This window comes from Myiozetetes cayanensis, unplaced genomic scaffold (assembly GCF_022539395.1).
Source record: "Myiozetetes cayanensis isolate MyiCay16 unplaced genomic scaffold, myiCay2020 scf17, whole genome shotgun sequence".
In the NCBI taxonomy this organism is placed as follows: domain Eukaryota; kingdom Metazoa; phylum Chordata; class Aves; order Passeriformes; family Tyrannidae; genus Myiozetetes; species Myiozetetes cayanensis.
In genome coordinates this window covers 6,682,207-6,694,748 of record NW_026087378.1, presented here as the reverse complement: position 1 = coordinate 6,694,748, position 12,542 = coordinate 6,682,207, and the positions used below count along the sequence as shown (strand labels likewise).

The following is a 12,542-nucleotide window of genomic DNA, read 5'->3' as shown; positions in this document are numbered from 1 at the left end:
TGTCTCAACCACTTCTTTGAAACTGAGCCATTTATTGGGGGGGAAAACGGTTCAAGAGTCTAGAAAGAGAAAATTAAAAGGATTCTGACTGTGCTTAAGCAAATTCTGGATTACAGTAGCAGTAGTCAGGGAGCAAGGACACCAGTTCTTAAAAGTAGCAAATAGAACTGGATTCACTGCAGTGAGGAAGGAATCTGAACCTGCATTTCCTACCTGACAAGTGCTTTAGCAGATGAGTGAAGGAGAACAGACTCAGCCATTGTGGGTTCCTCCGTTGTTCTCTTGACTGTGCTGCTGTGTTGAACTGAGCACTGACACTGCTGTGCCTTTTGTGGGGCTCAGCCTGTGCACAGCTGCAGTGACTATGGGAACCTTCAGGGCAGAGCTGAAGCACCAGATGAGTTCAGGCAGCCAATCCACATTTGGGATCATAGGCTTTAATGTTTGGGCTACAAAGTCCTTGCTTTAGATCACAGCCTTGGGAGTAACAAGCTTTGGAAGTACACCTGACATAATGGGACAGTGACAAAACTTAAGATGAAGAGATGGTAGGTAGGAAGAGCCCTTTGATGATAAACATCTGTCCCTGGTGACTGATACAATCAGGATTCCAGCCCCAATAACTCAGTGATAGTAGAGAAGTCTTCACACAGAACAAAAGAACAAGTTTTTACCCACTGTAGAAGTGAAACTGTTCCTGTAGCAGAATGTTGGACTAAAGTTAGTGCATGATTCAGTTTTTGCTGTGCTGGATGTGTTAAAGCCAGTTTGAGGAGTTTGCTGAGGCAGAGGGGCCTAAGACACTCAAATTCAAGAAGCAGTTCTCACATTGTGCAGACATCTCAGTTCAAGCAGCACTTGCAGCACTGCAGAACTTTTCTTACTTTCACACCATCTATGTTCCCTTCTTTCCTATCAAACCCTGGACTGCAGCCTTACAACAGTTCTGATGTCTGTTCCTTTGACAGTGTCCCAAGTGCTGTCATGTTAGAAAAACTGAGAGCAGAAATGTACTGCCTTTCTCCCATTATTCCTGAAAAATGTAAATGTAATGCATATCACCAAACACACAAAGCAATCCAAGTTATTTTTACAAACATACACATTTTAGTCCAAGATAAATTTAATTACAAGTACTGAGAAGGAGTTAGGTGGTGAATAATGTGTTTCTAACACATTCTTGAAGTAAAACTGATACTTACTGTAAATTATTAATAGGAATTTTCTGATTTTTTTTTTCATGCAAGTCTTACATAAAACAAATTGATGATTCCTGAGACTCTGGCTATGTAACTGTTCTGATAACAACTCCAGAGATGCAGATAAAAACCTGGAACAGGTTACCAACAGAGCAAGGCAGCCACCACAGCTGCTGATCATCTCAACAAGACCAGTTTCACCTGAGGGTGGGTTTTGGGCACATGGATTCCTCGAGCCCTTTTGCAGCTGCAGAGGAGGTTTTTGACTGGGTCGTTCAGTTCAGGCTCAAACCACAGCAGGAATTGAACATAATCAGTTCTGGAGACATCTCACCATTGTGCTGCTGAGTGACGTGGAAGGAGTAACTCAGTAAGTCAAATCTTGAGCCCAGCCCTTCTCTGCCCTCATCAGCTGTTTTACTGACCAGTATCAAATCTCTTGGCAAGTCAGGGAGTGACTCAAGCAGATTTCACCAAACAAAGCAGAAACAAAGCTGCCGTTTCCATGTGATCCCTTAGGTCCCTTCCAACCCAAGCCATTTGACGATTCTGTGATTATTTAGCCAGTTCCTGGTTCAAACTCACAAGGGATTGGAGCAGTTTAACTCTGTCACAGATAGTTTGTGGTTTATACTGTAGTGAAAAATATATTTTACCCTGCTTTCTTAAAGGGAGCTCAGCTTAACAGCTCGGGAGCAGTCAGGGCCTCTCCTGTGCACAACCACCGAGGTTTACAAGTGCAGGGACTCCCTGCTCCCTTCTCTCCCTTTCACAGCGTGGCTGTTCGCAATTCGGCCATAAGAGGGAGATAAACTATTACTGCATTTCTCCATCCCGATACCTCGGTGTGAATCCCAAGCAGATACAGAATTCCCAAGCCTCCACGAACTCTTTACTTGTCTAATGCAAATCACGCAGTAGATACTGTCATTTCTGAGAGGCTGCCGAGTAATAGGAAACAAATAGGATCAGGAGAGAAAAGTGAACAGCTCAAGTGATCAGGGGAAAAAAAATCAGATTTAGGATGTGAAACTCTAAATCCTGACCTACCCAAATCTGTAACTCAGTGATCTGGTCTGGGGTGAACAAGGTTGGGGCTAAAACAGTAACAGTAGAGCCTGCAGCTCCAGCTGGTTGTGCTATGAGATTGTATCAGAGCCATTGCTTCAGTTCCTGCATTTGTGTGATTCAGGTGCTGAGCCCACAGCAGTGCCGAGTCAGCCTCGGGAACATGACTGGGCAGTAACCAGCTCTTGTCTAGACACCACCGGAGCCACGGTACAGAGAAATGTGCTACCTCAGCCATCAGACTGGGAGCTGCTCCACCAAAAATTCCCTCCAGCACTGGGACAAGCCCAAGGAAAGGCACCACGGCAAAATGCAGCAAGTCCAACCCACCTGTCCAGGCTAAAGTCCTATTTCACTGATTTCATCTCGCTAACTCTCAAAGGAATTAGTGCCTTTTGCACTAATATCTTTATAACAGATCCCTTTTTCCAAGCAAACAGATAAAATAAAATCCCCAAACCAGTTCAGGTCTCGACCCTACAAAGAATTCACATAAGGACAGGCGGCTGCAGTTTGCTTTGCAGAGCTGGGGCCCTTGGGAAGTCCAAGCAACTTCATACAGTAAAATGCATCCATTTTGGAAGGGATTTGTAACAGAAATAGAAAACCATTACCATGAGTTTCATATTTCATTGCAACTCTGCAAAAGGGAGATAAAATAATCCCGTTTCAGAGAACACTCATAAATTTCACATTTTCTACAAGGGGGCAGCACAACCGCAGCAAAAAAAGAAAATCCAGCCGTAACTCTTCCTCCACAGCACTCCCTGTAAGACACCAAGGCATTAAATCACTCCCCTCTCTAGCTCCTCCTGCTAAGACTCAGTCCTTCAAGTAGCTATGTCCAACTTCTACCACCACAGCAAAACCAGGACTGCTTTGACCAAGACAACCAACCTCAGAGATCTCCAACACCAGCCCCTGACCTGGGCTCCTCCAACACCAGCCTGAGCTCCACACCTTCACTCACTGGCTTCTCCAACCAGCAAAAACCAATGCTACAAATGCAAGACCTTGCAAGAAGCACTCTACCAACATCATAAAACCTTTCAAGGAAATTGAAATAAAGTCCAGTTCAGCCTTACCTTGCTCTGGAGAGCCGTCTGCTCCACTCACCCCAGGCTCTGGCACTCTCTGGGCTCCCAACTGACTCAGTCCCAGCTGCAGGGGCTCAGTGGAGTGATTGATCTCACCTGCACCCAGGGCACATCTGAGGCCTTGTCTTCTCTCCCCACCCCACCTCTGTCCCAGGGAAAGAGCCAAGCTGTTTCACCTGCAAAAAGGGATAACCAGCTACAACCCTGCTTGAATCTCCACTTCTTACAGGGGAGCCTGGACATAGCCATAATCTCATGCAAAAGCCCATCTTTCCCCAAATGGCATGGAAAAGGGGGATTAGGCAGCTGCTGGCCCCACAGGCGATTCCTGGCAGCTCCCCACTGTCTGAAACATCCAGAATTGGCAGGTCCCCGAGGCTGAACCTGCTCCCCAAAATATCCCACCCGCTTCCTCCAGGGATGCCATGAGGGTACAAGGGCTGGGGGTTGTCAAGCAGCCACACTCAGTGGCTTATTGTGGGGACAGATTTCTTTCCCTTTTTACCCACAACTAAGCCCAGCACGGATTCTCCGGGGTATCGGAGGGTACCGGGGGGGCACCAGGCAGCCGCTCCATCTCGAGCAGATTTACACCGGCCTTCCCAGCCCCCTTGGCTGTCGGGGAGCCACAGGGGTCCAGAGGGCACGGGCAGGGGTTGCTGTGGAAACAGCACGCCCCGGTCAGCCGATATTGAGCCCCCCTCGCCCCCCACCCCTCGGCAGCCACTGCTGACGTGCAGGGCCGCGGGTGCAGCTCCTGGGCTGGGATCGGCAGTGCTGGGCTCTGCGAGGGGCAGGGGGACAGGAGGAAAGGAGTTTTATCAAAAAGACAACACGATGCAGGATACAACATATGGGAGTTTGAGTTTGGTTGCCTTTTTTTTTTTTTTCCTTGGGGAACATAAAATCGCAGTTTTTCCGACCTAAATGAAAATCCATCCCCAAGACGTCGCTATTTTGCCATTTGGCACCACTTTCACTGTGGGGCTGCTGAGGAAAATGAGGGGCTGAATCAGATCTGGTCACCCCGAAGCCCTGCTCATACTCAAGCTGCAGTGTTTTTTGGGTAGGAAATAAAACATTTAGCTGGTTACAAGACTCACTGAAACTCAAATCAAATTTTATGTGTTTTGTAAGCTGGTCTCCTCCACAGAAAACAGAAGAAAAAGTGAAAGTTTGGTGGTTAAACTTAACCCAGGTCCCTGTCAGTTAAGCCATTTTTTATAGTTTTTGTATGAAGGCAGGTTTTGTTATCAGGGATTCATGGGGAGCACTGGGCATACAGACCTCATGGGATCTGTATCCCTCCCAAAGCCTCATTGCCCATAAGAGCTGCCTGAAGAAAGTTATAGTGGGAATTTGGACATGAAAACCAAAAAAGCACATGAATGAAGTGCTGCCACGTGTGTAAGAGCCATCTCACGTCATAGTATCCCTTAGGGACAAGTGCTAGGAAGTCTGCACCACCATAGGGAGCCCATTGAAGCCCATATGAAGTCCCTGAAAGCACCTGTATAAAGAGGCAATTGATTTCTTGGCCAGTGCTGCAGACACAAGAAATTCAGGGAAATGTGAATTTGGGTATGTTTTTAATTAAATATTAGGACCCTTTGCACTCTGTCTGTCCCAAGTGAACAGCACTTGAGAGAAGTGCTCTCTATCCCAAAGCCAGGGAAATCGTCCAAGCTCATAATTAAGAAATGTGTCCCTGAAGGATTTCCCGACCAGGATTGCTCCAGGTCTAAGGACAAATCTGGGTTTTGCCTTGATTTTCAGTCATCTCACCATTAGAAGCATTTGTGAGATGATTTTCTGCCTTGACCACTGATCTTTCCAGAAGAGATTAAAACATCCTGGCCTGTCCCTCTTAAGCTCTGTTCCTTCTGTCACGCCTGAAAGAAAAACCTCTCCCAGCCAGAGCTGTTTTACTCTGGAGGCTTCGGGATTTTGAAGGGAGCAGCTCTGAGAAGCAGTAGGAGAGATGACAGAGCTGCCTTTGAATTTAGCTGTGATGAATAATTTGTAATTTCTGTAGATGTAATATGTATGACATCCCTTTACCTCTGTGAGAGCTTTCGACTTGACTGCAAAGAGCGAAATCAAAGGGATACTAATGAAACTGAAGGGAAGGCAGAGCTCAAATACCAACCTGCAGGACACCAAGTCACTGGGAGTTACTGGAAAGTGATCAATGGAGAATAATCCCAGCCAAACCAGCAGTTCAGACTTCAGCAAGCATTAACCCAGGGCAGTTGCAATGCGAGAGCCCATCCAAGAGAAATAAAGGCATGGAAATAATGTTCTTGGGGACTGGAAAAGGGTTCCAAAAGAAACAAGTTTACAAGATACTGGCTCATAATAGTAATTAAATTGCTCTCACTGAAAAGCACTCGATACATAGCAAAGAATTGGTCAAAACCTATAGAACCTGAATCAGAGATAAATGGAGAGCCTTTTATCGGTTTCAGTGGAGGGAAGAAAGTCTGAAAGGGGACAGATACCCTTAAACAAGGTTCCTCAGAAAAAGGTCTGAGGAATGTGAGGAGGAGAGAGAAAATGAGAAGATTTAAACTGCACATGTGGCAGCAGCACCTTGCCTGAGCCGCAAGAGGCACACGGTGGGGTTGTTGGGGTGTCCTGCACAGGGCCAGGAATTGGACTTCAGTGATCCTTGTGGGTCCCTTCCAGTTCAGGATATTCTGTGATTCTAGGATTCAAAGATTCACTCTGCTCACATCCAGCACTTTCCACCAGCAGCCTCACTCTGCAAGATAACACATATTAACACTGCTGACACCATATCATCCTAAAGATCTGGATTTCATTTATACAAAAAACCAGAGGCAAAACCTAAATGGCAATAAAGTTTCAGAAGGTCTTAAAAGTTCTCAGAATCCTGAGCATTTTATTAGGTGAACTAGCAATTCTGCAGTAAAAATCGCTTTGGGTTTTGCTGTTCAATTGTACTTTTCCACATTGCTTTGAGCTTTCAAGATGTTAAAGAGTTCAGCCTGCAATGCGCTTTGGGCTGCAGGCAGGGAATGCATTTGTAAAACATTACATGCCACTTCTGCAGAAAATGGGAGTCCTCCCCATCAGCCACACTCTTTTGCTTCTAGCAGAAGATGGTAATAAGCACAAAAGAAGAACAAAATCTAACTGATGGGAATTTAAACAATCAGAAATTAAATGATGACAGCGATTATGACAGCTCAATACTTGGTAACACCTTCACCTTTCCCAGATGTCAGAGGATAAGCTATTTTTACTGAAAAGAGTTGGTAGAAACTGGAGCTTATTTGGACATCTGCAGCAGAAATTGATTTAAAGTGATTTGAGCTTTGAAAATGCGGTTGGGAGGCAACTCACTGGGCTTTACTTTTCTGGGAAAGGGAACAGACCACTTCGCATTCTTGGTGCAGGATCAGTCTCTTCACTGCAATGCCTGTCAGACACATTTAAATATGATCAGTATTTATTTTTTTTCACTCTCAGGATCTAAACATTTAATAGGCTTTGATTTTAGACTTTGGCATTGGGCGAGATGAAGGTGTCGCTTCCTCCTGTCGGGCATATCGAGGCTCACTTTTTTTTTTTCCCCCAAGCTTTTTTTGTTGCTCCGTCCAGGGCAGAGAAAACTGTTCCCTACATCACAACATTATTTCCCTGTCCCGCTTCCACCCCAGCCAAGTTTCATCTCCCACCACCACAGTCCTTCCACTGGCAGTGGGTGATGCACCAGTGCTGACCTGAGCCCAGCTCAGGTTTATTCTCCCGTCAGCTCCATTATTCCCACTCCAGCCCTGTGCTCAGCTATGGCTGAGCTCTCTCCCCATCTGCCTGCTGAGTCTGCCTGGGCAGGAGCACGTCAGCTCCATGTGCCAGAAGCACTTGATCCATTGTAATATTAAGTTTCATGCTGCAGCCTTCAGTTATGTGACCCGGAATGTTTGACCTGATGTCAGAGGGGGCCTCGGGCTACGCAGATATTTCCCCGGGGCACCCTGCCCTCTTTCTACCGAAGGAATCTGATCCACCAACAGGAAAAGAATAAGAATTTTCAGCTGTCCCATCCCCTGTGAAACAGCCTGTGCTTCATGTGTCTGATGTAAGGTGCTCCTATCTACTCGCTTTCTCCTCTTTTCCTCTCTAGGTAATAATCCTGCACCAATAGCCCTGTAAGAAACATGTATTTTTGTTTTTCCACAGCATCTTTTACAGCCAACACCCCACATGGGCTCCTGACTTGCAAGGTGCTAAAAAGCTGACAACAACCCTGTTATCCACAGAAATACAGGCTGGCCAAAGTCATGCAGCATTTTGCAGAATCGAACTGCATTTCTGGGATTCAATTCATTCCTCATGGAAATCCAGACACCTCTGGGAGCAGTGACTGTCCCCTCAACATTCCCTTCAGCATCCTGTGAAGGATCTTGAAAATAAAGAAAGGTATCTGGATATGGAGTTATCACTGATATTATTTAAAGAGCAGCATAGAAAACAGATTAGGTTTTTTTAGGCTTTAGCAGCTCAGAGGTGGAAAACCCTCTCAGAGTTTTCGCAGATGCCAAAATAGGCCTGGATTCTGCAAAATGTCACCCTTGAATGGGCTTTTGCCCCTAAATGACACAGATTTCACAGGTGCCTGGTCTGTCTTCCCAGAGTCCACTGTGTAGGGACACATCTCGAAATGGCTGTTGCTGGGCTGTAGATGCAGATGTGCCAAACATTCACATGTTGCTGATGGAAGAGTAATTTTTTGGCCTTTAACAGGTACGAGTGTCAGCCAGAGGTTGTTTGATCTGGCTCATTTGTCCACGTGGCATCTAGAAACTGTTTCATTAGGCCAGAAGTATACGAAAAAAAAAGCAGACTCAACACTGAGGATGGACTCGGGATCTCCTCTGTTCTGATTCCAGCTCCAGCTGGGATGCTGTGCTTCACCTAGGGTACCACTTGTAAATTCTCTACATCCATTAACTCAACTTTTTATACAGGAAAGGCAGCCCTTCTCCCAAAGTCACTTTTTTGAAAATTAAGTTTTGAAGAATGTTCTGAAGATTATATCCAGCTCCAACGCACATCCAAAACCATCACAGTTGCTTAAAACTGAATGGCATAATGGAGATAAGTACAGCCTTGGAGTCATTTGGAAACCCAGACAATGACCACGTCAATCAGAGCTGCTTCCTAAGGCAGACATCTAAATAAATGCTAATGAAGTCATTTCTACAACACCCCCAACCAATGGGGGCTGCAGTACTTAAAAGTAACAACAGCCGAGAACAGACTGTCCGTTAAAAAACAAAACAGAACATTGAAAAGCCGAAAAAGAAAGCAACAGTTTGTGCATTGCAGAGCTCTGAGAAAACACTGTACCTTTGAGCCAGGCTTTTGTTCAAGGGAAGGCTTTTCCCTTTCAGCCCTCCCTTACTTTCACTGCCCGCTTTATCATTCATGCTTTTCGCTTGCCACATACCCAGATGCTACAAAAAAGGGCAGACTGTGGACCCAGCTGAAGTGTCCTGACATCAAAAGGCTCCCATTGACTTTAACGGACATTTAACCAACCCTCTATAAATCACTGAAAGTCAGTGATTAAACAGACAGCCCCTTCTGAATAGAGCAGAGACTAACAGAACGCCCCTGAAATTTAGCTCCTCTGTTAACTCCAACCCTGCATGCCTGGGGGCACGTCCACACTGCTTCATCTCATAACCTCCATGCTGAGAGAGTTGCAAAGAGAAGGAGAGAGAGCCAGAGGAGAAATCCTGTAATTGTAGCCCTATTTGGGATGCTATATCAGGTCTGCTATTTTTTCTTAGAGTTGAGAGCATCCCAAAGCGCTGCCAACCTGATGTTAGTTCTGCATTAGAGAGGGCATCTGGAAGGTAGTGGATGTCTTTAGACAGCCCACGGTGGAGGTTCATTTGAGGTCCACAACACACACTCTGAATCCTGAACCTACTTTGTTAACACCAGTAACTGATTGACCAGCTGGGCCTTTGCCACTGCTGCAGGTGCACTGGTGTGCCCACTCAGGGAGCCTTTCCAGCTCACAGAGTCGTTCCAGCACGTGCCTCACTCCTGTACCTCAGGTCCTCACATGGAGATTTGTTGCGTCTGCATGACAGCCCTGACGCAGCTCATCGGCGTGGGGGTGAAATGTGACTGAGGTCGTTCCTTCTGTGCATATTTGACCATGTCATCTGCCCAAGAAGTCACTGCCCTCCCAAAGCTGCCCCCACCTTCCAAGCAGGGACAACCATCTCTCACCCGTCTGTTAACACAGTCACCAGTTCCTCCTGCACAAAGCAGCGCTGGGCTGACAGGTTTGATGATCTGCAGATGATGTTCAGCCTTGACTCATAAGCCAGATACCTCCTGGAAATTTTATATCACTGAAAAGGCAAAGTGCTCAACTCATTAATGGGACACATCTCTGTGCCTGACCCGAGGCCACTTCCTGAGTTAATGCTTTTTATACTCACAGATAAAGGTTTTTTTTTAAGTAAAAATAAAAATAATAATAAAAAGCTGAATGCTGAAAATATATAATATCTCAAAGATGGGTTTTTGAAGAAAAAGAAATCCCTCAAATTACTTCATCAAAAATATAAGGGAAAAAGCTACTGACCCGTGTTACAGTGGCTGGGGTTGTGCTTGGAGTACCTGCCCCTTGGCAATTCTGTGCTGCCAGGTCATTCCCTTGAGTCTCCTGGAAACTGGGAGAATCAGCAGCAGCCCCAGAGTACTCTTGGAACTACACCAATGCCGGCATAACCCTGAGATCAAGGTGGCTCCAATTCCAAAATTTTTGCAAGCTCTGCAACTGCCCCAGTCTGACTGGACTTGTCAGCACTAATTTGGCCCTTCAACGGATGGCAATAGTTCCTAGTGTTTGCACTACTCTTTTACACTTCCCAAACAGCTTTGGTTTGCAAAGAGCAAAGGGGGAAAGCCAGGCTCTAGCACTAAGGCCCAGGTCTAGGGTGAATCACTGATGTTCCCATCAAGAAAGAAGAGCCAAAACCTCATGGAGACTCGGTGAGAACCAGAACTCACATCCAGAGTAAGTTTGCTTGTTTTGAAAGCATTTCTGCCAGCTATAAAATTTTGCAAAATGTCCCACATATGTTTTCTTACCCTTCTCCAAGACCTGAAATTTTGGCATTGGCTTTTGAACATATTATTAGCCCAGCCAGAGTCTTCTATGAGGTCTAACAGATGCACCACACTCGGCATTTGCCTCAGCAAAAGACACATCCTGAAAGCAGCACCAGCTCTACCCAGTAATGAGTTTTATACCTTGGTCAGGCCAGTTCTTGGCCCTATCCCTCTGCAGAGCCCCAGTCTATGCCTCAGACCAGCTTTGGTCTTCCCAGCGTGGACACTTCTGTTGAATTTCACCACTGGCAGCGGCTGCTCCTGTTTCCCTGCTCGGCCACATCTGCTGGTGCTCCCAAGGTCCTTCCCTGCCCTTCCTGTGTCCTGCAGCACATCTGAGTGACCCAAAACTCTTCTTTCCCATCACGTCCACACCTCTAGATGGCTGTCCAGCACGGCAGCCAGAGCCAGCCCAGACACTGTGACGGGGATGTGAGAGATTAGGTCAGTATTAGATTTCAGTCTTCCAGACGTTCATCTGAAGCAGCTCCTTCCGCTTTAACTACTCTCCTTTCAAATTTTTTCAGCCAAGGGCTGTGTCCAGACTGTGACCAATACACTGCTGCACAGACTGAATGCAGTGGCTCAGAAAGAAGCCTCATTCATAGCTGAGGTTCATACACAGAACAGCACAGCCACGTCTTTCGTGTCATCCCCAAGTGTAGCCCGCAGCTAGCTTTCTTTTGTACAAGATTCCATGCCTATGTCTTCAGCCAAAAAGCTGTAGAACAAGTTCACACTGTCATTCCAAGTCCTCTTCATGCTTTCTAAGTAGTCCTGACTGCCAGAGCCATGAATTTTAAAGTTGATTCTTTACCTAATTTTTCTTTATTTCCTTTTTTTTTTACAGTATATCAATATTTTTTATATTTGCTTTACATTTCTTTCTTATTCAGTTTGATTTTGTCTTATCCCACCACATCTGTCTCCCCATCACCCTTTGCAGTGCCTCTCCCAGTTCAGTACTGGCTGGAAATTCAGTTATTATGCTGCTTGCCCATCTCTTCTGCATCACTAAAAGAGATGACAAACAAAATTAGGTCTAATATTTTAAAAATAAAACATGAAGAAAACTGACCTCTCAACTCAAATTCCATGATCTGCTTTATTGTCTGAAGTTGCTAAAACAAAAAAAGGCTCCAGCAAAACAACTTTTGTTATTCTTCAGGAAAATTCCTAAAGAAACAAGTATTTTCCAGTGGTATTTCTATTTTTCCTCGAAATCAGAGAACTTCTTTAAAAAGGAACATTTGTGGGTGGGGAAAAAAAATCTTTTAAAATTACCTTTTTGGAGGTCTAAAAGCCATTTTTCCTGTTATTAAAAAAGCCAATAAGGCATTCCTCCAATAAGTGAGATGCCATCTTTCTCAGTCAAAGAGGGACAGCAGCTTGCCAAAGGGTACGAGCAGAATCCTGTCTGAAGATGACACAGGGGACATGAAAGAAACCTGCAAACCAAAAAATCCAGTGTGCAGCTCCTGTTCCCAGCCCAGCAAGTGCCAGTGCTGGTGCCACACGCTGCTGCCCACCAGCAACAGCCAAGCTCTGTGAGCTTCTGAGGGAAGGGGGACAACAGTTAATGGTTGCACTTGATGATCTCAGAGATCTTTCACAACTTTAATGATTCTGTGATTCTGTGAATGCAGTTGAGATCCCAGAGTATCTTTTCTGGTGGAGGATCCAATAGACCCCTTGAGCTGCCAACCATCAGGGTGACCCTTCCAAGAGAGTGAGACCCAGTGATGACCCAACAGAGATGTGCCACCTGCAGTGACCCTGAGCTCCACTCTCTTCCACCAACCTGGAAATCTTTCACAGGATCACAGAAAAAATTAGGCTGGAAAAGACCTCACAGAGTCCAACCTGTGACCCATCACCACCTTGTCAACCAGACCAGAGCACTGAGTGCCACGTCCAGTCATTTCTTGAACATCTCCAGGGATGGTGACTCCACTAGCCCATTGCAGTGCTTGGCAACCCTTTCCATGAAGAAATTCTTCCTGATGTCCAA

The 12,542-nt window shown here is 45.7% G+C and overlaps 1 long non-coding RNA gene across 2 annotated transcripts in view; it reads left to right on the top strand.

Annotated features, from left to right (window-relative positions):
• The window catches only part of LOC126638554 (uncharacterized), a 1,011,613-nt gene that overhangs the window by 250,906 nt on the left and 748,165 nt on the right, over nucleotides 1-12,542 (top strand). The window lies entirely within an intron of this gene.